The 26,911-nt window shown below is 44.8% G+C and overlaps 1 protein-coding gene across 1 annotated transcript in view; it reads left to right on the top strand.

The window, feature by feature from the left end:
• The window catches only part of ADAMTS19 (ADAM metallopeptidase with thrombospondin type 1 motif 19), a 2,156,963-nt gene that overhangs the window by 1,693,665 nt on the left and 436,387 nt on the right, over positions 1-26,911 (top strand). The gene's annotated exons all lie outside the window — the stretch shown is intronic.

The raw sequence follows: 26,911 nt of genomic DNA on the forward strand, positions 1-26,911 counted from the left end.
GTTGATCATGTTTCTGGGCGTGTGACTGTGATGGCTTTATACAATTCACACTCACATTCAAATATGCTGTGCTGCCTTTTTGAAACATTGTTCTTATTATTAAAATGTGATTTTGAGGATGGCAGCACCACACTGAATTCAGATATTTTCACATATGTTTGTGAGATATAAAATGAGTAGAGTAGTAATATGTATTTACTATATTGCTTAATTGCATACTAATATATCATGTTTGGTCTTGTATTCAAGGCTTTCAGAGATTCAAAACATCTGCCTTTTTTCCTATAAACCTAAAGATTTGGAATTATAGCCAAAATCATTTATAATCACCAAATAATAGCATTCAAAATGGTCAGCTTTATTCCTGTTGAACTCTTTGTGTTAAAGCTTCCTTTCAAGTTAGCGATTCATAAGAATAGAAGAGATAGCCCCTTTGTGAAGCCTTCCATGAGCTCAACAGATTGAGAGAGTATAACTGAGCGAAATACAAAGATACAATTCTAAGTGTATGTATTCCTTATGATGCTGTGATTCTGAAAGGCATACCTTGCTCACGCATTGCCCGCCCAGTCCTAAACTGGACAAAGAGACTGCATTTTGGGCTCTTTTGGAATGTAAATATGTATGTATAAGGTATTTTGTCTGAGCATTGAGCACATACCCATTTGGATGTGCTGTACATAATGGATCTTCTTTGATAACAGAAGAAGCAGATCTGGATTTCCAGATGGTCAAAATAATCCCCTGGGGACCTGGACCTCTCCATATTTTTCAATGTTCCCGTTAAAGCAGAACTGAAGTTACTGTGTATTAGATTCTCTGAAGCACAGACAGAAATAAGAATTGGAAAAGCAAATTACGACACTGCCAGTTTCCATTGAATACTTCAATATCCTTAATTCCAAATATGTTAAATACACCCATTTTATATCTGGTGCAATAAAAACATGCAGGCTTTAATTTATTATTGCATCACAGGGACTATTTTTCCTATAATATCGTATAGGCAATAGCAGTACACTGGGCACATGTGTTCCCGTAGATTTATTCAAATACCGTTTTCCCTACTGAGATTTCACTGAATACATTTCACCGAAAAATGTAGGGGAAATGGTATATGTGCAATACATAAAAGGTGGCGTGTGGCATAAGGGTATAACTTAGGATAGGGAGGGACCAGGGGAGACTGCAGGGTGTCTCCCCCTGCATTAAAAAAAGAATATATTATATAAATATATATATATATATATATATATATATATATATATATATATATATATATATATATATATATATATATATATATATATGTATGATGTGGTTTTTCAGTGAAATGGATTCAGTGAAATCTCCAGTAGGAGAAATATATACAAAGAAATCACATACATCCAGGCACGTGTACTGCTGTAAGGGAAAAAATACATTTTACATTCAAATTAATTTCACATGCTCTTAACAATTTACCGAAACTCAATAAAGATATCATAAAAACAAATATAAAACACAAATGTAAATTTCAAGCTATGTTTCCCGTTGAAGCAACAGTGTTGGGATAATGATAAAGGTCAGTTTCTACATGGATAAAAGAAAACTGCTATCTATTTGAAAACATATACATATTGGCTCATGAAATGAAAGCTGAATTACATTCCTTGCATGGTTTTCCAAATAGACATTGCAGTGTTACAGACTGAGTTTCCTACTGTACTTGGCACATTGCTCACATAATATGGAGTAACAGGAAGTGGTTCACTATTTTATTTTGTCCTCATGTTTCACACGTGGAAACTTAATAATTAGCCTTTGATAGAAAAGTGTCTTTCAGCATGTCTCCCTGTTATTGAAAGTTTAGTAGAACCCAGGGTGCTTGATAATTGAATAAACAGGTTTTTCTCAGCACCACACGTTCTGATTGATCCAGTCTTTATTTCTCTTAATTGTTGTCTACAAGTGGTCTCTTAAGAGAGATAAGCCCTCATTACAACACTGGCGGTAACCCATGGCGCTATTAGCACCATGGTTGCTGCCGGTGTTGTAACAAGTCCGCCAATGTTCAATGGGGAATTACCACCCCATCCCAAGTTTGGCAGTGCAGTAATTCCCTATTGAACATTAGCCCTTCCCCATTCCCATTTTTGCTCCATAGGGCTCAATGGGACTGGGGAAGGTGGTAATTACGGTACCGCAAATTGCGGTACCGTAATTACCTCAAAGGTCCCTTTGCGGGTCCCTACTTTAACGGCTGGTCCAGACCAGCCATTCAGGCCGTGTCCCGCAAAGGGAACACGTAATTAGGCGCTAAGGGGTTAACGGTGCCGCAGCCTTTTACAGCGCCATTAACCCCTTAGCGCCAGGGTCGTAATGACCCCCATAGTCAGTAGAACAAGCCTGAAAATGCCAGAAGCTGGGGTTGTGACACCACTGATAAAAGGGGCTTTACAAACATGAATTCATTAATAGAGGGAGGGTGGTAAGTTAGACCTGGTTGGAGAGAGATGGCTTACCAGAATGACCCATTCCATCAGTTGAGAGAACTTGGACAACACTTGTACTACAACCTAATTCTTAAAAGAGTGTTTTTGGCTTCCTCTCTCATAGAGCAGGGAGAGGGTCCCTTTCTCAAGCTCTCTACATGGGATTCATTAAAGGAATTATTGCTTTTGCCCTTTTTGGAGAGCCACATAGGAGAGCATCGAGTGGCTGTCAAGCAATAGTTGAAACTGTGCCTCTAGAGATGTTTTTGGAACCCAAGTGCGAAAATTACCCAAGGTTTGTGCATGTTACGTACTCTAGAGCACCAGTGATGATGGGCCCACAGCCATGTGATACGGGCCAGTTTAGTGTGAAAGACGTAGGAGTAGAATGAAGAAGTATTGAAGCAAGATCTCCTTATGTGTTGCCCAAAGCCAGTATGGAGTAGACAGCCATAGTGGCTCTGATGTGGTTGAACATGCCCCCATGCTTCTTGCATCATTTATGTTTAGCTTCCCCAACAAGATCTGTATGTGGCTATGTTTCCTGTATTTACCTGTTTTTCCATCTCCCTAAGATAGGAAGCATCCTTCTGGCTGTAACCATTACCTGTTTCCCTTAAGTGAATTTTGGAACGAAACTTGATCTCTACTAGAAACCAGGAATAGAGCAAAACATGTACCGTTAGGAATGTTAAAGCAGTGTAGATTGTAGGAGCATTCGTATTTACAGAATAAGGAAGTTCCTAAGAAATAAACCTCTTGCTTGTATCATATTGTTCATATGTTTCAAGCTTATCAATATGCCCTTTGTCTGTAGCCTGTGGTAAGCCAGAAAAAGACTCAGACCAGAGAACATAGGTTTTAAGTCTTTTTTATTTAACTCAAAAAGAAATACCTCACTAACCCTATTACTGGAGGGAGATTACCCGACTAACAAACTAAACTAAGGTGCTTGTTGGTAGTCCAAATGAAAATAGTCCTCTGCCCAAAAATATCAGCTAACTGGCCCTACCACTTTTCAAAACATGGCTAAAATAGTTGGTGTACTCTTTACTCTTGGGCTTCTTGAAAACATCTCTCCATGTAGTCCAGGGAGATTTGCCTGGATTAAGTTCTAGTATTCCACTCCTCTAACAGTTCTGGAAGTTTAATAATAATGTGATACAGTTTAAGTATAAACTTTACACATGTTTCATATATACATAAAAAGAAAAAAGAAACAAATTTACAGAAGGCAGTAACCTCATTTAAACTAATTGTTCTACACATAAAATTTTCCTAAAAAATCAGTTTAACTTAAAAGTGCATGTACACTATAAATTAAAGCAAAAAGGACCTTCGACAATTTCTATACAGTACATAATCCAAAAGTATATTGTATTTCATTACTCAAAGTCACTGTCCTCACCATTGTCCAACCTCGAAGATTTATTGTCATATGGATCAAATTCACAGGACCTAACATCATGCATCAGTAGGGCTCCAAAATGTTGTTAGTTGCATGTTGTATTATTATATTATTATATTAAGTAGCCCATCCTCCTTATCCCAGTAAACTATTGTATCATTACAATGTTGAATATATTAAATGGTAATGATCAAGGATTTTTCAACGTTCAACCATATGCTATACATAGCTATTTGCGTTTTAGTACAAGTCGAGTTTAGACTGCGATACCAAAACCAGGGTTCTACTATGTGCTCCATGTTGTGGACCAGATTTCCGTAGCATAATTCATAGATTTTGGCCAAAGTCGGGCAAGCTGTAAGTAGGTGCATGGACGTTTCGTTGGTAGAAATGTTTTTACACAGACAACAGTATCTCTTGAGTGGATCTAGATGGTTATCAATCCATTTGTTGGCTAGCATCGGAAGGCAATCAAAACGCAACAGAAGGAGAAAGCGTCTGAGCCTGCTAGAGGGATTCAAGTTCATGTACTGCTGTGGTTTCAGATATTCATATAGTCTACATCGTACAAATTGATATTTTGTGAGTTTACTCAGATGGTCATAATTCTCCAGCCAGTCCCATAGATCTATCCATTTAGACAGGCCTTTCTTTGATTTGTCGTAGTCACTCCTCAATACGGGAATCCATCCGATCTCTTTATACAAGGTTTCCATTTCTATGTTTAGATGGTAATTGGTCGCCTCCCTGGAAATTTCTTGGCGTAAAGATCTTAATAGGCAATTCTGAGGTTGGTTACTCATCTTTAGATGTAACTCAGCTCTTCTTTTGAGTACTATTGCTTTTAGAGATGTTAACTCCAATTCCAATCTAATTATTGCCATCGGGATACATTGGGGAAGGCCCAATATGCTCCTCCAAAATGTCCCTTCTATGACTTGAAACCAAGTTAAATTGATGTTCAGCAGTGCCTCAAAGCCATAGGTGACAATGGGAACCAGTATCTGCAAATAAAGCTGACACACACCCCACATAGTGTATCCACCATTTTTTATAGCAAATCGGTGTATTAAAGCTGTTAATTGTGCAGCTCTGGCAGTTCGTGTTTGTATGCAAGTGGAATAGTTTCCTGTGGTATCCACCTCCACTCCCAGATATTTATAGGTGGGTGTATATTTTATTACAATTCCCTGTATAACCAATTTAGGTCTAGAGAATGTTTTAGCAGTAAATACCATTAGTTGTGTTTTTTCGTTATTAATGATCAGGTCTTTATTGATTGCATAATCCCATAGTGCGCAAGCTGATCTGGATAGGCCACTAAATGTGTGATCCATAATGATCAAGTCATGAGCGTATGCGAGCACGGGACACTGCTCAGATCCGATCAGAGGGGGGCAATTATGAACAGCAGATACCGCTATGGGCAAGTCATGTGAATGCATTGTACAAAAAGGGAGCTGTGACACAGCCCTGCTTTACTCCTCTGTTCTGAGTTATCAGGGTGGTCATGTGGCCTGAGAATCCAGCTTCAATTTAGCCATAGTATTTTGATGTAACGCTTTCAGATAATAAAGGAGTTCGTTAGGGCAGCCTAGTAATTTTAATTTCAGCCAAAGTTTATCACAGGGACTGCATCAAAGGCTGCTCGAAAATCTATGAACAAAGCATACAGAGGAGGTTTTCCCCGAGTCTTGGCGCTCGTCCGCAGCAGATTGATGATCATCAGATTCATGGAAGTAGTGTACCCTTTCCTAAATCCACTTTGGTACTGGTTAAATATTCAAGCTTTGTCGGCCCAGGCCTCCAGTTTGTCCAACAGCAGTGATGCAAATAGCCTCCCAGCAGTCCAATATTGATAATAGTCTGTAATTCCCTGGTTCCAGTCTGTTTCCTCTCTTAAAGACTGGAATAAGTATAGAAGTTTGCAATGAAGTCGGGATGCTACCAGTCTCCAGTATGTTATTGAATAGAATCTTAATTAGGCTAGCCCAGAAAACGGGATTACTCTTCAAAACTGCGTTGGCTAAACCGTTGGGTCCAGGAGCTCTCGATGATTTGAGAGAATTGATTTTAGCAAGGAGTAGTTCATTAGTCACCATAAATGGTTTCTGGCTGGGGAACGGTTCGCTATTACAATGATCGCCCAGTGCTGGTGGAACATTACGTTCAGATAAAAATTCAGTCCATTGCTGGGCACCTATTGGGTTAACCATTGTATAGTTTCTAGGCCCCCTCACTTTGTTCAAGACACCCCAGATATTTCTGGTGTTTCTTGAACATACAACTTGGACCATTTGTTGCCAACGACACAGCTACTCTGCTCTTCGCTTAGCCTTGATCCAAGTGCTGTATTTATTCTTGAGCATTCTCCGCTGGACAGCAAAAGATTCATATGTAGTGGTTGCCATTTTTGCTTTTCGAATAGCAGCTCTTAACACTCGTTTGGCATCTCTGATGCTTTTGTCAAAGGGTAAAATCTTCCTTCCTTCTTGGATCATCATGTTAATTGGTATGGTAGCATGTGATGATGCAAAGGCAGTAATCCATTTCTCGATGTCATTAGCAGAAACTTTAGCAAAGGCTTGAATATCGGAGAGCAGGACAGCTTGTGCTGAACGAGCCGCATTATCAATGTTTTTGCATGCCAACGTATGTGTGAACCGGCTCGATTTGTCGTCATATTTCCCAGGGGTCTTGGACTCGGAATTACCCAGTAGACAGCAAAAGTTAAAAGACTGTGATCACTCCAATTATTCGGGGTGATCTTCATGTCTTTTATTCTGCCGGCTATATTCGGGCTTACAAATATGTAGTCTAAAGTACTGGTTAAGGAGCCATTACGCCATGTAAAGTTACCAGGATGATCACTTCGCGTTCTGCCCTTAATGAGCTCCAAATCCCAATCCGAGAAGAAATATAGCTACTTGGCGCCTTCGGAATCTTCTATGTTGTGAAGAAGTAGTCCTTTTTATTGGAGCAAAGGGTTACAAGAAGTGCCTTCTGAACCCTTGATGTGGCGGTTAAAGTCACCAGTGAAAATAACTGAATTGTTCCCCGATATCGTAGTCCATTTGCTAATTAGGTCATGGATTGCCTCCTGTATTACATCTCTACAAAGCGCACCCGGTGGATTATAAAGAGTTAACAATAATATTTTTCACTGATAGTTTCATGGGGAACAGTCATTTCCACAGCTACTATATAATCCGGTTGGGTAACTCGGCGAGATTGAACAGAGTGCCTAACCCCTACAATTAATCCGCCATAAGGTCTACCCCTAAGTCCCTTCTTAGCAGCGGACTGATAAAGCGTATAGCCACTTAGGATCACCGGGGAGACCAACCACGTTTCCTGCAGACATATGCATAGGTGTTCTATTAAGATGTCCGCTGACCCAACCGCTGACAGGAGATGGCTAAAGCCTCTGCAGGTCCATGTGGCAATGGAATAATCTCATTGCTTATTTATTAGTAGAGGGAGGGATTCATCCAGCCAGCTCAAGGCTTTCTGCACGTCAGCAATCTGGACTTTGTCAGCCTTAGATTGATTTGGAGGCGATGAAGATTTTTCAGGGAAGGGGATCACCTTACGTGGACAGCTGGGATCTTCTGCTTCACTGTCGGCGTCAATCTCAATATCTACCACCAACAGATCTTGTTTAAAACTTTGCATCAATTGAGTAGTCGCTAGAAATTTACAGTGGATCGCAGAGACATTAGGATTAGGGACATGTAGTGGCTCCACATATTCAAAGTCTGCAGAATTAAGAACGCGAAGTTGGGGCACCGAATGGAGCCTATTCATGAGAGCCGATCTTGTGAGCCAATTACTCTCATGTTGCTGATATACATTTTTGATAATACATATGCGGCTGTTAAGGCAATCAATTTGAGGGGGCTCACGAGTGATAGCAGGATTAGGAATGTTTATTACCAAAGGGGCCCTAGATGTACTTTTGGTCGGGGTCGAGGAAATCTTCTCAGAATCGTTGTTGGGTTGGGATGATTCTAGATAAAGTGAATTTTCTTCTATACAAATAGAGTCAATCACTGTATCAGGAATTATCCAGCTTGTAAGAGTGCCCGGGCCTTTCATTTTCTGTTTATCGCCCTGGTAGCTCTCTTTTTAGCCTTTTTAGAGGGCTTTGCCCCCTGGGCGGTCGCAGGCAGTGTTGAAGCTATCACGCAAGGCTTTTTGTTCATAGCTGTTCTTCTAGCCAATCTTCGTGGTTTACGTGAGAAAAATACTTCCGGTTCATCAGAGGTTTGGGGTATAGTTTTTGTATCAGTAGCTGGGTATTCAGGGCCGTTTTCTGAAGTTCTCGGAATCGTGTTTACTTCTGCCCCGGCGGTGTCTATAACTTCTTCTTTAGTCACAAGGAGTAAGAGTGGTCTCTAGGATGCGCCCGCACATCTTCAAGAGGATTTTTAAAGCAAACTGAAGGGAGGCCACTGAAGATTGCAGTTCGACTAACGCTGGGGTATTCGGCACAGAGGTTCTACTAGACTCACTGGTACTTCCCAGAACTGAAGGCTCCTGAAGGGGAGCTAGGTTAGGGGATGCAGATAATCTTTCATTAGAGTCCCTCTGAAAGATTGGTACACTAGTTTGTAGGTTCTGAGAATTATTTCCTGACTGGGATGGCTGGGCTGGAGTCATAGCCCTCTGCATAAACAGAGGTCAAGGAGCGAGTTATTATCTATGTCGTCGTAGTTTGTGACATCTTGGGATGTCAAGACAATGTTGCTCACTGGGTCCTCTCTTGCCGTTACAGTGGGATTTACTTCAACGGGAGCTTTTGATGAAAAAAAGTCAGTAGTTGCTCCTTTGGTGGGAGGTTTGTTTCTTTTTAGTTTGGTTCTACCCATTTTACTGTTTGTTCCACTAAGGGTAAGGTTGTTATTACGTTTCCGGAGATTATAGCTGGATTGCTGGACTTGCTTATGAAACGGCATATGGTTAGCCCAATTTATCGGCACAATCTGTTGGAAACTCCGGGAGGTTGCCTTAGATGTGGTTTTAACAGAGGCGTTAACTCTTCTTTACCTTATCCAGGGGTACTGGGATCTGTGGAGTCCCTAGCCTTAAGGTTGCAGTATAACAAGATGCTCTATAGTAGCCTTGATCTCACAGGGGCAGCACAGTGATCAAAGCTCAAGCCCCACAGTCTCACGGCTGTACCCAAGTGTTATTCGGAGACCAGTAGGTAAATAACTCAGCAGATGTTATTCCAGATGAACGGCACAGCTCGTGATCTGTAAGAGGATTCAATTCAACACGACAGCTAAGTTAATGCCTAGTCTGGGATACTGAATGGAAACCCTTATTGATATATCTTTATGTCCAGTTCCTGCGTTCTGGATGACTACCCCTATATAACACCCCTCTCTTGGAATCCCCCTGACCCCACTGAGCCAAGAAGTAGTTCTGTTTTGCAAGTTTAAAAGGTTTATTTGATAATTTAAACAATCGATATATATATCACACTTTATAATAATTAATAATTGAATATCACACTTAATCTGAGCAGTAATCAATAATGGATAGTCTGGCACCAGCACACTTGTGAATAGGAACAGAAGAATAAGGTGGTAGAGAATACTTTATATAAGTTCAGATGGATGTAATGTTGAATGAAAATGCAATGCAGAAAATACTCAATATGATTTCAACAAAACAATGTAATCACTTTTCTCTGGCAATCCCCTTCCCCCTTTATGCAATTCAAGGAAATGGAAGGAAAGCACACAGTTCTCAGAAATGCAATCAAATGTAATTCAGTTCACCCCAACAAGCTTAGACTACAGAAGGTTTAAACACAGGCCCAAGATGCTTTTATATGTGATAGCAATATATTGGAAAATGTGCTAAAATGATTTTAATTCCCTCTGGAGGTTCAGGTTGAGGATTAGTTGGTTTAAATAAGTTCAGGCTTACTTTAGCAATGTTCTAGGAATGATTGGCAGGTTAAACGAATTTTTGGCAAATGAAAGCAAGGAAGCTGCTGTTTTCACATGTGGAGAAATTTGCAAATCGCGGCAAATTCGCGAGTGCGTTTTCTGTGATTGCGGCAAAAGTATAGGGAAGAGGTATGCGGTTCTAGGTTCGTTGAAAAGCCAAGATTCCAAGCTTTCAGAGGAAAGTTACTGCAAGTCTCTAAGACAAACGGTCACGGAGATATGAGCGATATGGTAAAGGTCGTTTTTCAGATTTGAAATGTTAAAAGTTCAAAGTGACAAGTTGCAGCTAGCAACTAGAAATGACAGGTGACAGCTTTGCAAATGACAGGTGACAGTTAGGAGACAGTTCTGGTTAGATTAAAATAGATTGAATTATATTATTTTAACTAAGAGATTGGTTCTGCACAGTTCTGCTAGGTACTCACAATATATTTAGAAATAGAATGGGCCTCGCCACGGATCTGGTCAGGTTTTCTTCACTCGCCACGGACGGTTTCTGCGCACAGCGTCTGGGTCAGCTCTCTGGGTCTGCGAACAGCGGTCTGGGTCAGCTCTGCTCTGCCTCTGGTTCTGGATACTGCTCTGCTTTCTCTGGGTACAGCACTGCTTCTGGATCTTTCTGCACAGCTGTCTCTGGACCCAGCGCTGATCTGCACGGCTCCTGGATGCTGCTATCGCTGTTAGGTTTGCTGGATGCTGAGGCCCACTGAGAAGAGTTTTCAGTTTGTGGGTTTAGGCCCTTGCTTTGAGTTCTGAATCAAGTTCTTTGGAGTTTTAAAGTCTAAGTGTTGAATCTAGTATCTAGTATCTTCTGGATGTTGTGTGGTCCGGCAGAGCGCGTTGCAGCAAATGGAATTGAAAGTCCCTATCTGTCCTGACTGTCTGCTTTTATGTGCTTTTATGTGTTTTGAAAGTGGGTGTGTGTGCAGCATCACTAGCCAGCCCCTCTCTCAACTGCCCATTGGCCCAATTCTCCCCTCTCCCATGATTGGGGAAGTCAGAGTGATGCTGTAGGTTTTATGGGTCAGAGGATCCTCCCCTGGTCAGTTTGCCCACAAAATCTATATTTGATCATAATGCACACTTCATAGATACACAGTGGTTTGAAATTACATGCATCCATCATGCATTTACTGATGGTAGCCCCTGTTCAAACTCTGCTCTTCCTGGGGGCTTGCATTCAGAAATGGCAATATTTTGTGTTTTTTAGTGGTTTTGCAACATCAGATTTTTCTCCAGATTTGTACACATGTACACTGCCTTTCCATACATACTCCAGTAAATTAACATGTCTCTAGCTTAAACACAGAGTCTGTAGTATACATGAATAGCAGGGTTTTGTTCCAGAACATCACACAAATTGGAGTTTGGGCTTGAATTGAAGGTACATTTTTTAAATTAAGGCTCTCAAAGTTATACATTTCTGTCATTTGATTACAAAGAGTTATCAGTGTTTCTGTAAAATATATATTTTGCTTTCAATTCAGTTCTCAGAGTGTTGGAGTCCGCCTCCAAGACTTGGGTGGGTCAGTCACATGTGTCATCTGGCAGGCAGGCCTTTGTTGACAGGAAACAGTCAAAATCAACATATCCTATTCAATTGCAAGAGCCTATTGTGTGGTCTCCAGGAGGCTCCCAGCCAGTCTGCCTTCTATCAATCAAGAGGTCATGTGAGATTCTATCTCCTGGTGTGAATCTCTGGAGGTGAGAGGGTTTCCCAGGCTTCAGGCCTCTGGGAACAGCAGGTGGCTAATTTTTAATTAAAATGCAGCCTTTGAAGTCAGCTGAGTCAAATCCCTTTGTCAGCAACTGCACTCAGTTCTCCTGTCAGAGTTTAGACCGCTAGCGCCGCCTTGAGGATTTTGTTGGTACTGCATGCAATTTTGGGATCTTTCTTGGATGAATGCATTCTTAACAGGAATGGTTCTTACATGGTAGTAAATCCTTGCTTAACGTTGTTTTGATGGGGCTCCTTACAGTAAAATGGTTATGTGGAACCCCACAAAAGGGTTGAATCTTTAAAGTGGTCCAATGAGTCACGATTTCAGCAACTTTTTGACATCAGTAACAGTGGATTTTGTTAACAAAGATCTTTCTTTACACTGGTGGGTGGCAAGTTAGGTAACCATTTTGGTGTGCACACAAACTGCGTGGTTCTCCTGGATTCTGGCGCACTTGTGGGCTTTTTGGCCATCTTGGATTTTCTAAGCCCACAGCACCAAATGTTACAGCATGATAGCTCAAACGTGGGTCAGGACACCCAACAGATCCCCCCACGTGACTGCCCTTTGAATTTGAGTCGATGGGGAGTCGGGTGCACAAGGGTTTTGACCCACGCACTGGTCTGTCCGCATAATCTTCTTCCCATTCTGCAAGTGGCACAGTTCAGCATCTTTTCCTCCATCCGGTACTGATCGATCGGTTCTCCTCGCCGGTCCTGATGAGAATATTGGGTGGTACACTGGGCCCCTTGCGTCTCTGCTCCCGGTCTCCGGATCGTCCTCTTTGGCCAGCCTGCAGGTTTTCCGTCTCCTAGGACGACAAAGGAAGAGCGGCAATACCTATTCATGGACATATCTCCCCCACCATTGATATAGTGGGGTGGCATATAAATTTATAGTCAAAACATATGAACATGCACATTTCTTTTTGCATTCAAAAACGAAAACAACCACATTGAGAAACTCAGAATTTGATAGGCGATATGTAGGATATTTTAAGTTAGAACTGAATTAATCTGAGACAGTACCTTCTAGGATTCCAGGGGATTCCTCCAGTTGTTGCAGAGTGTGCCTGGGATGGCAACACTTCAACTGGTTAATGTGGACCCACTTGTCTTCCCCCTCTGCCAAACCCCCTTTGGGGATGCGGATCTTGTAGGCCACAGGGGAGATCTTGTCTATAATCTCAAAGCGTCCCTTCCATGTTGGCAAGAATTTTTGCTGTTTTGCCTGGTTTCTTTGGAAATTGTATAGATAGACCCGGTCCCCCACCTGATATTCCTTCCTGGAAGTTTAAAGGTCATAGTGGGTCTTCATACTCTCAGCTGATCTTTCTAGATTCCGCTGAGCATAGGAAAAATCATGTTGAAGGTGTATCCTTAAATTCTCCACATACTCATGAGTTGTGGAGGCATTTATCAATGTCTGCTCTTGGGTCCTATAGAGCAAATGCTGAGGAAGCACCATCTTGCGCCCAGTCATCAACTCAAATGGTGACATTTTGGTTGCAGATAAAGGGGTAGATCTGATGGCCATTAGGACCAGAGGTAATCGGATATCCCAACTTGGCCCAGAATCTGCCACAAACTTCTTTAATATGCTCACAATGGTTGGGTTATATCTCTCTACTGCCCCAGAAGAAGCTGGCCGGTAAGCAATATGCAACTTCCTTTTGACCCCCAGTATCTCCCACATCTTTGTCATCACTTCACTGGTGAAGTGGCTACCTCTGTCCGACTCAATCCTTTGAGGTAGACCGAAACGGGAACAGATGTGGTTAATCATCAGGGCAGCTGCAGTTTCTGCCTTGCAATTTGGGGCTGGGAGACTTTCCACCCACTTGGTAAACAAGCATGTAACGGTCAACATGTACTTGTTTCCTCTAGACGAGCGAATCACAGCGTAATCCCCCTCTTTTGGAGGGGTGCACGGTGCGTGAGGGATGATGGCTGAAATTGTGCACACACAAGACAACCCTTCAAGTATTGTTTGAGGTCCTGGCCCATGTGTGGCCAGTATGCAACCTCTCTTAAGATTTCCAGTGTTGTGTGAAACCCCCTATGACCGGCGGTGGCCGCATCATGGGCATGACTTAACATCAGGTTTCGGAATGAGGTAGGAACCACCCACTGATCGTGGCCAGCTTTGGATTTCCTTACCAGCAAACCATCTTGGATTCGGAACATTTTTGGACTTTTCATCAACACTCTTAGGTCCTCTTTCCCAATATAATCGGTATCCGTCAGGGGAAAGTTGTCAGGGTCCTCAAGGTGTTGGTAAAACTTACCAATAATTGGATCGCCCTTCGGAGCGGTAATCAAATCAGCATCAGGGGTCTCCTTACTCCATTGTGCAATTGAAAGGTCGTTGTGAGCATTTGTCTGGGACCTAGTGATAGCAGTGACCTGGATTTCCCCCAACAGGGACTCAATCTCAATTAGATCCCCTTGGATGGCCCCGGTTTTGGCCAGCTGATCAGCTAAGTCATTTCCAGTTTTGTCTGGTCCCTCTACTTTGGAATGACCCTTGATCTTTTTCCAATAGATGGTCATCTCATTCGAGGTGACCAGATCATCAATGTTTTGGATCAACTTCCCATGTTTCAAGGGTTTGTTGTTAGCACATAACATGCCTCTGGGTTTCCAATTAACCAGGTGCTCCACAAACCCGTTCCGTACATAATCCGAATCAGTGATTATGACCAGTTCGTGGAGTTGATGTTGGACAGCAGTGAGGATGGCCTGATGCACAGCCATCAATTCTGCCACCTGACTACTTCGGGGACCAATTTTGTATCCAGCGGAGGGTTCTGGGAACTCCTTCACCCATGCATTCCCTACGCCAGCCACCAGTTCTTTCTCCCCGTCGTTGTCAACATGGTACGAGCATCCATCCACATAGACAGTGGGCATTCCCTCACACTTGTCTTCTTCAAAGACTTTGTGTGGGGAATTAAGGTATGCCTCCATGTTGTCCTTGATTTTTAGACTTTCGTCCTCGAGACAGTTTTCTCTGGCACAATCATGCAAGTCAGCCAGACCTTGCACGAGGGGACTCTTCTTGTTTTGGCCATATCAGACCTCCACAGGAAAGCCTTGCATTGACAGAATCCAGGAAGTAATTCGGGAATTACTCACATTTCCGGCCCGGATTCTGTCACTTTGGAGATATTGCAGAGACTGGTGTGGAGTCTCCACTATGATGTGTTCCCCATGGATAAACGGGCGGTAATTCTTCAATGCCCACACCGTTGCCAGGAGTGCCTTCTCACAATCGTTGAATTTTTCCTCCACAGAGGATAAAGTTTTGCTCGCATAGGAGATTACTTTATTGACCTTGTCATGCTTTTGGTATAATACTGCCGTCAAGCACGTATTAGAGAACCCCGTCTCCAGGAAGAACTCCTTGTTTCTGACAGGGTAAGCTAGGCAGGGCGCTTGTGAGAGGCTTCTTTTGAGTTGTCTTACTGCCTCGGCTTGTTCTGGACCCCATTCCCACTTGACCCCCCCCCCTTCAGGAGATGAATCAGGGGTCTGGTGATTTCTGCATAGCCCTCAATGAACTTTCTGCTGTAATTAGTCAGTCCAAGGAGGCTCCTTAGTTCCCGCAGAGTTGTGGGGTCTTTCAGTTTCTGAAGTGCTTCCACTTTCTTTTCCTGGGGACAGAGGCCCTGATCAGTAATCTCATGCCCCAAGAAATTAACACGGGTTCTACACCACTGTGCTTTCTGAAAGGAAAGTTTTGCTCCGGCGGCCCTCAACTGCGTCAGAACGTAACGGATCTCTGCTATGTGTTCCTCCACAGATGAACTTTTGATGAGGACATCATCTACATAAGCCAGGTTACCCCTCGCACCCAGGTCGGGCATGGCCTTATTAGGAAAATGTTGAATTCATTGCCGGAGTTGAGGTATCCGAAGGGAGTCCGGGTCCATGTGTATTGCTGGCCCCCAAAGGTAAAAGCCAGCTTGTATTGGTCCTCCCTACTGACAGGCACAGTCCAGTATCCATTGGTCAGGTCTATTGCAGTGAATACCTGTGACCCCTGGATCTGGGCCAGCCCTTGGTCAATGTAGGGCAGAGGCCATCGGGAAGTATGGACCCGTTTGTTGTGCTCCCTGAGGTCGGCGCAGAGTCTCCACTTGTAGTTTGGCTTCAATATTCCCAGCACCGGATTATTGAAAGTGCTGTGGACTGGACAGATTATTCCCCGGGACTCAAGATTCTTAATTATTTCAGTAAGGGACTCCATTGATGCGAGAGGCAAGCGATATTGCTTCACAAACACAGGAGTCATGCCAGGGTCCGTGGGGATTGTTGTTGTGTGGATGTCAGTGCGACCACAGTCATATGAGTCTACCGCAAAGAGATCTTGGAAATCCAAGAAAACTTGTTTCAACTTTTGCTTTTGTTCCAGAGTCACACAGGCATCAGCTAGATTGACCCTCTCTTCCACCATCTGCCTGAAGCCTGGAAAGACTTCTGGTTTGGCTATCTCCGCGGCCTCCTCCAGCTGGGTGGAGAAGTCCCTGGTCAGAGTGCTGATTTGGACCGGAGGCTTCAGGTGGGAAAGGCAGCCCTCATGGACCTGGAAAATCACCTCATCCCTCCTGAAGTCAGAAGTCACATCTTCCTTACCATAGGGGCAAGAAGTGTACACCAGGAAGTTCCCCCCATGCCGGGTAAAATCCTGTCTGGTGTCGTATTTTCATCACTGTCACTGTCAAAGCAGTCCTTGGGTATTGGCCCTAACAGTTCATTACCTAAATCAATGGAAAAATGTCGGTCATCAACCGCCATTCCAATAATGGTGTCTGCGGCTAGAGTAATACTCTTCAAGTCGCTGTTATCCACCTCTATTAGAATGGTGTCATGTTCTATGTTGACTAATGGAGTTGGGTTTACCCCCAACCCTTGCTGTTGGAGAGAAGCGTTTAGATGTATGTAAGCATCAGGGTTTTGCAAATGTTGTCCTCTTTTAGCTTTCACTTCCAGGGAGAATTGTCGGGTCCTTTCTGGGATGGTGACTTCCTCTTTGATCTGAATTTCAACTGCATAAGGTAGCAATTGAGCTGACCTAAATGCTTTTTCTGGATCATCAAAGCCCATGGGATTATCCGCTAATCGGGACCAAGCTTTGAGGTTTATTAGGTCCAAACTAATGGCACAGCGATTGAGAATGTCACTGCCTAAGTAAAAAGCGGCAGTGACGTCTCGCACGACCCAACAATTGTGGACTATGCTCTTGTTGCCAATGGAGATTTTGAGCATACACCTGCTTGGCGTGCCTGCTGGGCCTAGAGACCCAAGCTACTCCTCACTGATGAGCCCAAACAAGGGCGAAACATGTTTGGGGATGCTTGTGGTCTCGTGCAGAAGGGATGTGGCCTAGCAGTTCGGGCTGGACTGCCCCTTTTGGGGTGGGGCCAAGCCTGATTTGCATATGGTCTTTCCCCTACTGTAATGGCTTGGCAGGTGAAGAACGGTGGTCTGAAGGGTTGCCCAGAGCATTGCCAGTGGTTAAGATTCATTCTAAACCTTCCAGCCATCACCTCTTTGTTTTTGCTTTGTCACCCCGAGTGGGACGGGTATGCCCAGACGTGGGTCCCGTGCCTGCTGGGCCTAGAGACCCAAGCTACTCCTCACTGATGAGCCCCAACAAGGGCAAAACATGTTTGGGGATGCTTGTGGTCTCGTGCAGAAGGGATGTGGCCTAGCAGTTCGGGCTGGACTGCCCCTTTTGGGGTGGGGCCAAGCCTGATTTGCATATGGTCTTTCCCCTTCTGTAATGGCTTGGCAGGTGAAGAACGGTGGTCTGGAGGGTTGCCCAGAGCATTGCCAGTGGTTAAGATTCATTCTAAACCTTCCAGCCATCACCTCTTTGTTTTTGCTTTGTCACCCCGAGTGGGACGGGTATGCCCAGATGTGGGTCCCGTGCCTACTGGGCCTAGAGACCCAAGCTACTCCTCACTGATGAGCCCCAACAAGGGCGAAACATGTTTGGGGATGCTTGTGGTCTCGTGCAGAAGGGATGTGGCCTAGCAGTTCGGGCTGGACTGCCCCTTTTGGGGTGGGGCCAATCCTGATTTGCATATGGTCTTTCCCCTTCTGTAATGGCTTGGCAGGTGAAGAACGGTGGTCTGGAGGGTTGCCCAGAGCATTGCCAGTGGTTAAGATTCATTCTAAACCTTCCAGCCATCACCTCTTTGTTTTTGCTTTGTCACCCCGAGTGGGACGGGTATGCCCAGACGTGGGTCCCGTGCCTGCTGGGCCTAGAGACCCAAGCTACTCCTCACTGATGAGCCCCAACAAGGGCGAAACATGTTTGGGGGTGCTTGTGGTCTCGTGCAGAAGGGATGTGGCCTAGCAGTTCGGGCTGGACTGCCCCTTTTGGGGTGGGGCCAAGCCTGATTTGCATATGGTCTTTCCCCTTCTGTAATGGCTTGGCAGGTGAAGAACGGTGGTCTGGAGGGTTGCCCAGAGCATTGCCAGTGGTTAAGGTTCATTCTAAACCTTCCAGCCATCACCTCTTTGTTTTTGCTTTGTCACCCCGAGTGGGACGGGTATGCCCAGACGTGGGTCCCGTGCCTGCTGGGCCTAGAGACCCAAGCTACTCCTCACTGATGAGCCTCAACAAGGGCGAAACATGTTTGGGGATGCTTGTGGTCTCGTGCAGAAGGGATGTGGCCTAGCAGTTCGGGCTGGACTGCCCCTTTTGGAGTGGGGCCAAGCCTGATTTGCATATGGTCTTTCCCCTTCTGTAATGGCTTGGCAGGTGAAGAACGGTGGTCTGGAGGGTTGCCCAGAGCATTGCCAGTGGTTAAGATTCATTCTAAACCTTCCAGCCATCACCTCTTTGTTTTTGGAATTGGGTGCTTCCAGGTCCATTTCCCATTTGTCTATCAGTTTGAATGTGGGAATGGCTGGATCTTTTTGGAGTTGGCGGAACATGGCTTCGCTGATGAAGTTCTTACCGTTGTTCACACACACTCGAGCGAGAACAGAGTCCTTCCCATCATTTAACTGGACAGGGATGAACAACTGCTCTCCAATTTGCTGAATATCAGCCAGGCTCTGAGCTGATTTCACATCTTTCTGTACTATAGGAGTGGGAGTTTCTGATTGTGGATTAGTATAGAATTTCAGAGTGTTTCCTTCCAGCATGGAATACCACTTAAGACTGGAAGGAAGGTTGATTTTCAGAAATAGAGAGGACCCTCCATCACCAGTCTGTTGTCCTACTGCTATTACCGTCACGTCTGGAATTTGGCTATTCTGGAAGTGAAATTCTACTTGGTCAGATTTTTGTTCAGCCATGTGGCAGGTGCCGTTTAAAATAACATGGTTGACACTCTGTTTTAATTTTATTGGTCGGCTAGTCTGGGTCCAGAGGACCTTGTTTACGCAATCTATTAAGGGTGACAACCTCCTCAGGAGGTCATTCCCTAGTAAACAAGGGGTGCCCTCTGGAGTCACTACTATGACCGGGTGTTTCACCTTGTGTCGCCCGATCTTAATATCCAAGTCTGCAGTCCCCTCAACGGGAATTTCCTTCCCGTCAAAGTTCTGCAGTTGTCCAGAAAGAGAGGTGAGAGGAATTCGGTAATTCTCTCCCCTTCCTGCATTCAGTTCGTCAAAGGCCCTTCTGGACAGAAGGGTAGCTTGAGATCCAGTGTCCACCAGTGCCAAAATTGTACCCTGCCCCTGTACTTGTACCGGGGTATAGTATCTTCCCTCCTTCTCCTCAAGGGGGCACAGATAATGCACATTTTTGGACAACTGGTGGGCTAACTTTCTGGTTTTGGACATCGCAAGAGAAGAAATTTGGGCAGAATTCTGTGGAGAACATTGGGAATCTGAAAGAAAAAGTTGGCAACTGGAGATCAGAGCCATTGTGGGTTCCCCTGGTTCCGGTTCTGGGCCGCCCCGCCCTTTTTGGAGGCAGTCATCAGGATGGGTTTGAATCAGGGGATTTCGGTAATGTGGGTTCTGGGATGAGATGATGGGCGGTGGTAGCTCAGTCTCCATATCTCCCCAGTCTGAATTGACATCCCTTGGGACCCATTTTTCCTTGGGAGGAGTTCCCCCATCTCTGAAGGAGAAGATCCTTTGCCCAGGATCCTCTGGGGATCCCTCTCCTTCAAATTGGAAGATCTGTATTTCTTCCACAAAACGGGTCTGTTTGGGTCCTTTGTTTCTCCTACCCCCCTCTGCTCCTTGGGAGGCAGGCTTTCAGGGGCAGGAGATTTTGTTTCCGGTTCCTGGTTTTCCAGGGGCTGTTTACAAGTTGGGAAGGAAGCTTCCTCCAAGGCTTTACACCCCCTTCCCCTTGTGCCTTCTCCCTGGGAACCGGTGTGTTATCGGGGTGCTGCCCCCGTCATTGTTCTGGAGCACCAGGTCCAGAGTTGGGTGCGTTCTGCGCCGGCATGCCGATCTAAGGGTTCTGCTGAGCCCTCAGTATGTGACCCAGATCCCGCGCCATGTTTTGAACCTGGCGCTCTAAGTGGGAAACCCGCTCAGGCTGATACGGGGCCCTGTTTTCTCCCCTGGGCTGATCCCGGGAAGGGTAGCTATCCCTTCTTTGGTAGTACCCCTGTTTAGGAAGATTTGGATACCCCTCCACCCTTGGCCTCCCCTCTCCCGGATTTGGTTGTCTGGGCTCAGGGAATTGGGGAAAGAAGGGTGGAGGATTTTGGGGCTGGAAGTTGGGTGGATACCTGGGGAAGAAGTTCTGCCCAGGGTTTGGTGAGTTTCTGCCCTCCTGTGAGAAGTTGGGAGGGAAGTTCTCTGGGTTAGGTGCTTGGCTGGATCCCCCCCCTTGGGCTGGAGGAGTCCACACATAACCCAGGATGGGTCTGTTTCCCTTGTACCGGGGGCTTACATAATCAGGAGAGCGAGGGACCCCATTTGTGGGGCTGCCTCCCTGGCTCCCTGTCTGTGACTGGCCCGAGGACCTTCTGGGCCTAGCATTATTAGGTGCAGGTAGGTTTTTAGGCCCCCCCATCTCCAACTCTAAAACGGGGGTGACCTTTACCTCTGCCACCTTGGCAGCAGCAGGGGTGTTGTTGGCTTTGGGGTTTTCAAGGCGCATTATTTTTATTTTTTATTGGCTTCTGCACCTCATAGATCCGGGCCGCCTGTTCAATGACCCAGTCTAAAGATCTTTTCTCGTGAAAATCCCTCACGAGCTGGGTCATTATGTATTTGGGCAAGGCATGGAAAAACGTATTAATAAATTCTCTGCTATCCATGCGCACCCTTCTTGTGGTCGCTTTAACTCCTGCACAAATTCTTGTGGGGCCTGATCCTCCCCACATTGTAAATTGTAGGCTGCCTTGCGAGCCTCTTGAGGATTTCTAGAGTAGAAAAATGTTTCAAGATGGCCGCCTTATAGGTGGACCATCTTAAATGATTTTGGTCCTCCAGCCCCGCAAAGAAACTGGAGTATTCCGGGGAGAAGTTCCACTTTACATATTGAATACAGCTTTGGCTGTCCTTCAAATGGAAAGTCTCCATCATTTGCTCAAACAACTCTAAGTGCTCCCAAACAGAATACTTGGCGTTCTTATGATAAGGCGTGATGACGCTCCTGATTGCCTTAATCTGCTTTAAGGGGTCCTTAAGCAAGGCCCTTTTTGTCTTATTGGCCCTTTTGGTCTGGGTAACCCTGGTCCATTCATCTTCTGACTCAGAGGCACTGCTTCCAGAGGTTCCCGTCTGTTCTTCCAGGTTTTCCCAGATTCTGCGAGCCTGGTAATGGCTGGCAGAATGTGGGGACCTGGTCTCCTGTGTCCTGTACTGCTCAGAGGAGTCTTCAGATCCCTCCTTGCTGCCAGGATTTTATGGGTACCCCCCCCACTGACCTAACTGGGCAGAGGTTTTCAGGATGCCCTTAATGGGCCTACTCTCCTGGGGTTCCCCATCAAATTGCACTGTGCTTGGGTGCCCATACCCGGGTGACCGTCCCTCCATTCCTGGGTGGTACTGGCCTATGAGCCCCATGCTTCTGGCTGGATAGTAATCTGCCATCCCTGTGGCCCTGTGCTCATGTGCGCCAGGGGACATGGGGGTGGCAGAGTCCAGGGACTGAGAGAGATAAAGGCCTCTGGTACTAGGGCTCCTGGGGTTATGCTCAGGAGTTTCTCTTTCCCAGCGAACCTCATCTCTATCTGCCCCTGCTCCCTGTTGCAATGCAAGAGCCTGCGCCTTCAGTTCCTCAGTTAAGGCCTTACTAGACTCTATCAGTCTCTCCTGCATCGCTACCTGTTGTTGGAGTCTATCATTGTGCTGGCAGAGAGCCTCATTCTCTCTCTGTGCCTCCTGATTGGTCCTGGAGCACTGGGCCAGTCTTTGCTGCAGGAGGGTTACCTCCTGAGCTGTGTCCCTATTGGCCTGCTCCTTTCTTGCCAGAGCATCCTCCACCCTCCTGGTGTTTTCTAACAAGTTCTGGTGTTCTTTTTGGAGGTCATCCAGCCCCTGGAGGGCCAAGTGATTTTCTTCTGTTTTTCTTTTTAAATGGCAGACTTCCTGGCCTAAGGTATCCCTTTCCTGACTAAGAGCCTGCATCTGTGCCGCCAGGTCGTCCCTTTGCCTTTGGAAGGCACCAGCTTTCTGGCGCTCCTGGTCAAACTCTGCCTGGGTATGCAGGTCTTTCAAAATCAGTTTATTGCTCTCTGCCTTCTCCCTATCTAGGTGGCTTTGCAGGGTGACTACCTGCTCAGCACATGCCCTATTGAAGTCTAACTGTTGCTCCAGCTTTTTCTGGCTCTGCAGTAGGGAGTCCAAACCTTCTTGGTACTCCTTCTGCAAGGCCAGAAATCTGGTATCCTGGTCAGCCTTTTCCTGTTGCAGGATGTCCATATCCCTCTTTATTTTAATGATGTGCTGTCTACTCTCATTTTCTGACTCCTGGCTCCCCTGCAGCCTCTGCTCAGAAGAGACCAGGTCAGATTGGACCTTCTCTAAAGCCATCTGTCGCTTATTCGCCAGATCTTGGCTTTCAGTACATTTATCCTGCATGTCTTCCATATATAGGTATAGGTATGCCGCTATCCTAACCATCTTGTCTTGTTCATCCTTAGCTTTAGGAGCCATGTATAGTTCACTCAGGGCCACATGTAAGGGACCCTGGTCTCTCCATGTATCTGACCCTGTTTCCGTGACCTGTTGCGTGATGGCCTGCAACCAGACCATGCGGTCCTGGTGAGTCCACTCACCTCTCACAAATAACTTATGTAAGAAGTGCTCTCTGGCTATTTTCATGTCTACTAAGGTCGTCATTCTGGAATTTGAGTTCCTTCCTGACTTACAGAAGTTTGTATTTTATTTTTGCAAAACAGACCTTTTCCTTAGAGCGTTCCTTTGAGGAGAGCTTTACAGCATAACACAGCGTGGTGATCCGACCGGATATGTGTATCTGGTCAGCTGGCACACTGTATTAATCTGCAAAAGTGATAGATCTAATCCGGAATCCCCGGCTACGAGCCCCCAATTTGTAAGAGGATTCAATTCAACACGACAGCTAAGTCAATGCCTAGTCTGGGATACTGAATGGAAACCCTTATTGATATATCTTTATGTCCAGTTCATGCGTTCTGATGACTACCCCTATATAACACCCCTCTCCTGGAATCCCCCTGACCCCACTGAGCCAAGAAGTAGTTCTGTTTTGCAAGTTTAAAAGGTTTATTTGATAATTTAAACAATCGATATATATATCACACTTTATAATAATTAATAATTGAATATCACACTTAATCTGAGCAGTAATCAATAATGGATAGTCTGGCACCAGCACACTTGTGAATAGGAACAGAAGAATAAGGTGGTAGAGAATACTTTATATAAGTTCAGATGGATGTAATGTTGAATGAAAATGCAATGCAGAAAATACTCAATATGATTTCAACAAAACAATGTAATCACTTTTCTCTGGCAATCCCCTTCCCCCTTTATGCAATGCAGGGAAATGGAAGGAAAGCACACAGTTCTCAGAAATGCAATCAAATGTAATTCAGTTCACCCCAGCAAGCTTAGACTACAGAAGTTTGAAACACAGGCCCAAGATGCTTTTATATGTGATAGCAATATATTGGAAAATGTGCTAAAATGATTTTAATTCCCTCTGGAGGTTCAGGTTGAGGATTAGTTGGTTTAAATAAGTTCAGGCTTACTTTAGCAATGTTCTAGGAATGATTGGCAGGTTAAACGAATTTTTGGCAAATGAAAGCAAGGAAGCTGCTGTTTTCACACGTGGAGAAATTTACAAATCGCGGCAAATTCGCGAGTGCATTTTTCGCGATTGCGGCAAACATATAGAGAATAGGAATGCATTTCTAGGTTCGTTGAAAAGCCAAGATTCCCAGATTTCAGAGGAAAGTTACTGCAAGTCTCTAAGACAAACGGTCGCGGAGATATGAGCGATATGGTAAAGGTCGTTTTTCAGATTTGAAATTTTAAAAGTTCAAAGTGACAAGTTGCAGCTAGCAACTAGAAATGACAGGTGACAGCTTTGCAAATGACAGGTGACAGTTAGGAGACAGTTCTGGTTAGATTAAAATAGATTGAATTATATTATTTTAACTAAGAGATTGGTTCTACACAGTTCTGCTAGGTACTCACAATATATTTAGAAATAGAATTGGCCTCGCCACGGATCTGATCAGGTTTTCTTCACTCGCCACGGACGGTTTCTGCGCACAGCGTCTGGGTCAGCTCTCTGGTTCTGCGAACAGCGGTCTGGGTCAGCTCTGCTCTGCCTCTGGTTCTGGATACTGCTCTGCTTTCTCTGGGTACAGCACTGCTTCTGGATCTTTCTGCACAGCTGTCTCTGGACCCAGCGCTGATCTGCACAGCTCCTGGATGCTGCTATCGCTGTTAGGTTTGCTGGATGCTGAGGCCCACTGAGAAGAGTTCTCAGTTTGTGGGTTTAGGCCCCTGCTTTGAGTTCTGAATCAAGTGCTTTGGAGTTTTAAAGTCTAAGTGTTGAATCTAGTATCTTCTGGATGTTGTGTGGTCCGGCAGAGCGCGTTGCAGCAAATGGAATTGAAAGTCCCTATCTGTCCTGACTGTCTGCTTTTATGTGTTTTGAAAGTGGGTGTGTGTGCAGCATCACTAGCCAGCCCCTCTCTCAACTGCCCATTGGCCCAATTCTCCCCTCTCCCATGATTGGGGAAGGAACTGTGAGTCAGAGTGATGCTGTAGGTTTTATGGGTCAGAGGATCCTCCCCTGGTCAGTTTGCCCACAAAATCTATATTTGATCAAAATGCACACTTCATAGATACACAGTGGTTTGAAATTACGTGCATCCATCATGCATTTACTGATGGTAGCCCCTGTTCAAACTCTGCTCTTCCTGGGGGCTTGCATTCAGAAATGGCAATATTTTGTGCTTTTTAGTGGTTTTGCAACATCAGATTTTTCTCCAGATTTGTACACATGTACACGGCCTGTGCATACATACTACAGTAAATTAACATGTCTCTTGCTTAAACACAGAGTCTGTAGTATACATGAATAGCAGGGTTTTGCCCCAGAACATCACACAAATTGGAGTTTGGGCTTGAATTGAAGGTACATTTTTTAAATTAAGGCTCTCAAAGTTATACATTTCTGTCATTTGATTACAAAGAGTTATCAGTGTTTCTGTAAAATATATATTTTGCTTTCAATTCAGTTCTCAGAGTGTTGGAGTCCGCCTCCAAGACTTGGGTGGGTCAGTCACATGTGTCTTCTGGCAGGCAGGCCTTTGTTGACAGGAAACAATCAAAATCAACATATCCTATTCAATTGCAAGAGCCTATTGTGTGGTCTCCAGGAGGCTCCCAGCCAGTCTGCCTTCTATCAATCAAGAGGTCATGTGAGATTCTAACTCCTGGTGTGAATCTCTGGAGGTGAGAGGGTTTCCCAGGCTTCAGGCCTCTGGGAACAGCAGGTGGCTACTTTTTAATTAAAATGCAGCCTTTGAAGTCAGCTGAGTCAAATCCCTTTGTCAGCAACTGCACTCAGTTCTCCTGTCAGAGTTTAGACCGCTAGCGCCGCCTTGAGGATTTTGTTGGTACTGCATGCAATTTTGGGATCTTTCTTGGATTAATGCATTCTAAACAGGAATGGTTCTTACGTGGTAGTAAATCCTTGCTTAACATTGTTTTGATGGGGCTCCTTACAGTAAAATGGTTATGTGGAACCCCACAAAAGGGTTGAATCTTTAAAGTGGTCCAATGAGTCACGATTTCAGCAACTTTTTGACATCAGTAACAGTGGATTTTGTTAACAAAGATCTTTCTTTACACTGGTGGGTGGCAAGTTAGGTAACCATTTTGGTGTGCGCACAAACTGCGTGGTTCTCCTGGATTCTGGCGCACTTGTGGGCTTTTTGGCCATCTTGGATTTTCTAAGCCCACAGCACCAAATGTTGCAGCATGATAGCTCAAATGTGGGTCAGGACACCCAACAGATCTCAGCCAGCCAGCTGCTCTCACAAACAGCAAACTGCTCCCTTGTCGCTTCCTGCATAGTCCACTTCACGGGGGAGAGTAATTTTAAAGAGAGCACACGCCTCTAAGTAAATTATCAATGGCACACCAGAACATTAAACACCCAATCAGATGGCTGTATGCTCGTTGAGTAACTTAGCCTATTCTAACAAAGCAGTCACCCAGATTACCACTGGAAACGGCGCCACCGCTAGTGATAAAGGTAGTTGTGGCATATCAAGGCAAAAATATCAGATGCAGGAGCAAAAACGGATCACTAGCGATAAAAGATATTATGACGTGTCATAAACAAGAATATCAGGAGCAAAAGCAAACACTAAGTCGCCTTTGCACCAATGCGCTCTGTTAGTTCTGTTGGCAGCCTTAATGTGGCATTTCCTCGCAGGGAAACGTTTAGAAGAAGGGACCCTCCCACACTTAGATGAACAGACGAGTCAAGCCGCACTGCGAGACACTCCTCTCTCTCCCAGCCGCTTCCGACTCAAATGGCCAATAATGGCACCCTGTACAGTTCTTCCTTAATGTACCGTTCTTGACAATCACTTCTCTACAACATCACATAGCACAAAATGTTTGAAGTTCCTAATAAAGCTTAATGCCTAAAAGTTTTTATGTGGATGTATATTTTCCTGCTCCCTCTTCTCTGCATATCTGGGCTTTTTATCACATTCAGAAACTGTGTGTCTCTGTGCTTTCCACTTATTTGCCTCTCATTTGTTTATTGGGATATATAAGTTTCCTTGGCTTAGGTGGAGGGATATTTCCCAGATCCCTCTCTTCCACGGAAATTAGATTTTGTTATCACATTCCTAAACTTGGTGCCTCGATGCTTCCCACTTATCTGCTTCTC

Source organism: Ambystoma mexicanum, chromosome 6p, assembly GCF_040938575.1.
Source record: "Ambystoma mexicanum isolate Mex_15411 chromosome 6p, UKY_AmexF1_1, whole genome shotgun sequence".
Classification (NCBI taxonomy): domain Eukaryota; kingdom Metazoa; phylum Chordata; class Amphibia; order Caudata; family Ambystomatidae; genus Ambystoma; species Ambystoma mexicanum.